The sequence below is a fragment of the Bidens hawaiensis genome, unplaced genomic scaffold (genome assembly GCF_021521415.1).
Source record: "Bidens hawaiensis isolate Kalapana, Puna unplaced genomic scaffold, B.hawaiensis_p1.1 tig00036730_1, whole genome shotgun sequence".
In the NCBI taxonomy this organism is placed as follows: Eukaryota; Viridiplantae; Streptophyta; class Magnoliopsida; order Asterales; family Asteraceae; genus Bidens; species Bidens hawaiensis.
In genome coordinates this window covers 173,695-178,539 of record NW_027505429.1, presented here as the reverse complement: position 1 = coordinate 178,539, position 4,845 = coordinate 173,695, and the positions used below count along the sequence as shown (strand labels likewise).

The 4,845-nt window shown below is 37.0% G+C and overlaps 1 pseudogene; it reads right to left on the bottom strand.

Moving 5' to 3' along the window:
* Positions 1-718: 718 nt before the first annotated feature.
* LOC143613140 (class V chitinase CHIT5a-like) lies at positions 719-2,141 on the bottom strand (annotated as a pseudogene).
* Positions 2,142-4,845: the final 2,704 nt, after the last annotated feature.

The following is a 4,845-nucleotide window of genomic DNA, read 5'->3' as shown; positions in this document are numbered from 1 at the left end:
ATACGTTTTTCACACATCAAGGCTTGAAGGGGGACACATGGCAGATGGATAGAGAAGCTGGCGTCTGAATATTTAATTGTTAATGTTTGATCTAAAAGACATGTTTTAAGCTATGTTTTAAAGACAAGTTATGAATGTTTGTAATGACTGTTGATGTTTTATGTTATTCCGCGAAAGTTTTAATTAACTCTTATATTTAGAACTGCGTTTATGAGTAAATCCAACGTCCAAATGTGAGGCTCCGGTAACGGAGCCTTACAAAAAGGATCAGGTACCTTTGACTTACTCTCACTCTATTAGCAAATATCATACACATGGATACTGATTCTCACGCCGTAGGGTGGTTACAAGAGGATCCTCCCCCCCCCCCCCCCCTCGTAACGAGCTTAAGATGTTTTGTTTTGTAGGTGTACTACTCATTTGCGCTAAGGAGAAATATATCCCATCGTGGAAAATACCTAATCGTCACCCTTAGACTAAGCAATTAGACTAAAGGAGGATTTCGTGTTTATTTAGTAAGCAGTGTTTAAGGAATGTCAAAAGATCGAGTAATTGAAGCAAATAAAATTTTTAATCCAAAGATACCACAGTGGATACACAATTCGACGTTAAATCAACCTTGCTAAGACGGATCAGCCTAGTTAGAAAACTTGATATAGCATTTTTGTTTTAACCACCTAGGAAAAAAACAGGTATGCGACCAATAACAACCATCAAGTGTGTTAAATCAATATTTTACATGACATACAAATTACTAATGTTCTTTCATAAAACACAATTTTACAAATATAATTCTTCAACCAAACAAATACAATGTCGCTACCCATGTTCACTAGAAAGTCGATTTTACCCTTGGCCGATTTTCAAAAAATCCACGTCTCTGAAGCTGCACATATACAACCAAAATAACGATTGCATTACATGTTATAAACTCATGATTATTATCTGTTTTTTTTTTTTAATTAGAAAAGTTTCAGTGAATACCTTTGCGGGAGACTTTCCATTCTTGATCAGTATCCACTGCCCAAAAGAAATACCCTCCTATTGTAAGTGTTTTTGCATATTCCACTTTTATTTTCACTGACCTAGCGTCGTCATATCCGATCCAAGTGGTTCCTGCGACAGAGTAAACAGACACAGTTGACATGTCAAACACCACCTTTGTATTATTTTGGGCATTAAACTTTTCTATGTCTGCATAACCCAGCTGTCCTTGAACCCCTGGCCCGACATCCACAGCTGGAGCTCCGATACCATACAAGGATGGATCCTTTAGTTGCCACGTTCGGCCATATAATGGCAACCCCATCACCAACTTTTCTCTTTGGATCTTAGCCTTGATCCATGATTGTAACCCGTAACTTGTGCTCACATTGCTGTTTGGATCGTATAAGGCAGCTTGGGCTCCGGTTGTAGTGAGATCCCATGCCCCGTGATAATCATAGCACATTGCATTTATCCAATCCAGGTTTTTATTTATGGATTTCACCGGGTATTTTCGATAAACATTGTCCAATGTGACTTCTGGCTTATAATATGTGGCGGCTGAAAGAAGAAGTTGTTGCTTACCGGTTGACTTAGCTTCTTTCTTGACCGCAACACGCCATTCATGAAGCAAGTGACGAAAGTTGACCATGTCAATTGGGGTTTGAGGGAATTCCCAATCAAGGTCAACCCCGTCAAAGTCAAACTTCTGTGCCACTTCTATAGTGGAAAGGATGAAACTTTTCCTCGAGTCGTAGCCTAAGGCCATTCGAGAAAATATGTTGGGGCCTTCTGCCGCACCTCCTATAGATAGCAACGTCTTGATAGATGGTTTCTTTTTATGAAGAGTGGTGGTGAAGTTTTTGAGTGACAACGCGGTTGGGTAATCGATTTCAAACTTAAACGTGATGTTACTAGGAGAAAGAAAAGCATAATAAACATGAGTGAATAAAGTGGTGTCGATAGCCGATGGCGGAAAATCTATGGACCATGAAGGCCAATAACCTCCTTTGTTTGGGCCATGAGAAGAGTACATAGTGTTCATAGCACTAGTGCTACTACAAATGGCAAGACTCAAGATTACAAGGCAAAAACATGGAACTTTGAGGAATTCCATGGTATTCTCTACCTCACTATTGTTATGACTTGTTTAAAAATGATGGGACTAGAAGCATTTTAAAGACCAAGTTCAGTGTGTTCCAATATTGAAATCAGATATGAACAGACTTAACATATATGACATATAACTTTTTTGATAAATACTTTTGTAATGGTTAAATATAGAGGAAATTGACATGAGAATGATGTTTACTTGTCACAAGAATCTTGGATTCTTGCCATGAGCTTCTTCTGCACAGCTTTTTTCTGTTGACAAATGTTCCCTCATTTAATTAATAAAATATTAACTTCTCTTTTTTATTCACAATGAAGGAGGCCGGCTATGTTTGAAATATATGCAAATAAATTATTATGGGTTTGGTTTTATTTTACAGTCCCTTCAACCAGTAAAGTGATTAAGAAGGTTAAGTGATTGTCAACAATGAAACTAAAACTTTTTATTTAGAATGTCACAAATGACTACAGTAAATATCATATTAACAGAAATTTTGGTCGACCAGAGTGTCACGGATCCTTGGAATCTTGTGGTTCTGTGGAGGCAAGAATCGCTTGGAGACTCGTGATAGATAACACAAATCAGTCAAGTCAAAATTGAGAATATGACTGGATAGTTAAAATGGTTAGAATGTTAGATGCCTATAGGCTACAGGTCCACATTCAAGGGATAAAAAACTACAGTAAATACCATGTTAATGGAAATTTTGATCGGCCGAAGGGAGAGGGTCATGGCCCAAAACTTTGTGGTTTTGCAAGTGGTGTCTGCGTTCAAATCCCATATGGTGCATGTACATGTTGTGGTGTATTTATTTTAGAAAATCTTGGAATTATTAGAAGAAAAGATAACATATTTCGTAAAGATTGGTATTTAAATGTTTGATCATACATTTGTAAATTGTTAATAGATATTTGACAACGTGATCATTACATTCTAGACCAAAATAGCTGCGAAGTCATGATTCTTTTATAAAGGAGCTTCAAGGAACCCTTAGGCTAGATGGTATTTGGAGGGGCTGTGCTCCTCCCCACTCCCGTCTTTTCCCTTCCCTCTACTTGCTCCCACTCATTGTCAAGCGATAGATCCCAATCCGGTGATCCACCACTCCATCGTGCCTTGCCTACTCCCAAACCCATTTTGTGTCCCAAATGGAATGGTATGCTTACCTTGTTCACCCTGGTTTTTCTGCATTTGCTATTGGGATTAACATCACAAATATTTAACGCATTGCCCTGGTGACTATGATTAGATTGGTTCACTTCAGTTCTGGTGTAAATTCGATGTTTCAGTTTTATATTTCATAATTTAAAGATTTTAGTTATTTAAGTTACTGGAAAAGGTGGTTCGGTTAACCATCAATTTTATCTTATTTCATGTTTGGACCCAAATAGAAAACCATGTTATTAATTTATAAACGAGAATGAGGGAACAAGTAATGTACTACTTGCAAAATGTTATTACAGACCTTTTCCAACATATAAAAAGTAAAATATAAAAGTTGGTTTCGATGACGATTTTAGTTTAGTTATTTCGTCTCATTTTTCCGGTTTTTCAGCTCAACCTAACTGTGATTCTCTGAAAATATTACTGTTAATGAATTTACAACTAAATATACTTAATTAGGATGCAAACATATGGTCATGTTCACTTGAGGGGAGATGGTGTTGGTGGAAAATATTGTCTTATCAATAAGGGTATTCATAAACCATTCAAAACTGATTGACCCACACAAACTAAAACAAGTTAGCAGGTTTGAGATCCAAACGGTTCAGTTCACACTCTAGTTAAGCCAGTTCAATTGTTTGGTTTGGTTGGAACTGGGAACACGCTGGGTAAACCAAACCGGCTGGTTAACCTCTATTATTTACATATTTTTCATTTTGGGACACGAATCATCTTTATCAATTCTATGTTCTTAATACAAACTATTGATTTGAAGAAAAATATATGGAAAAGTCAGCTCAGACCGTCAAAACCATAGCAGAGGGGTTTTACCCAAAGTTTTCACAAAAAACATAATAATGACAGCATAATGCACAATAGATATAGAATAGAATTCACATGTTAAATCCCAACCTCAATGATAGTTTTCAAAGAATTAGCACAAGAACTTGTATGTTGAACAAAAGGTGAGATTAATCAAGACATGACAGTAAGAGATGCAACTAGGGGATCCTATGATGTTCTAACAGACTCATCTCTGTCAACAAATCAACAATACAACTTCTCTAAACATTAACCAAGATTACTTTGGCATCATCCAGGTTTTGTAATCACCAAAAGCCAATAAAACATGTTAAAACTCTACACTTTAATACTATCATCACTAACCCTAGTTTCGAATAAATCTTGATTTCTTCACCATCCAAACACAAACAGAACAAAATCAAAAACACATCAACAAGTGCAAGAGTATACAAGCAAAGATAAATCCTCACACAATGATATAAACAAACACAGATCCAGATCAAACACACATCAGGCAAGCGTATAATACCGACCGCGGTAATCGTCACGATCCGGATTCACTAAAACGATGGCGTACAGGGCATAGATTATTCCAGGAAGAAAACCCAGTAAAGTTAACAGCAAACATATAAAGAATTCCACCTAAAAACATATGTATGTGATGTCAGGCATTTTAACAAACAGTTGGCGTGCATAATGGAAAAAAGAGGACTTACAGTGCAGCAGCCGTATCGGAGGCAAACTCCGAGAGGTGGGAACAAAAGGGCGAAGAGGATTTC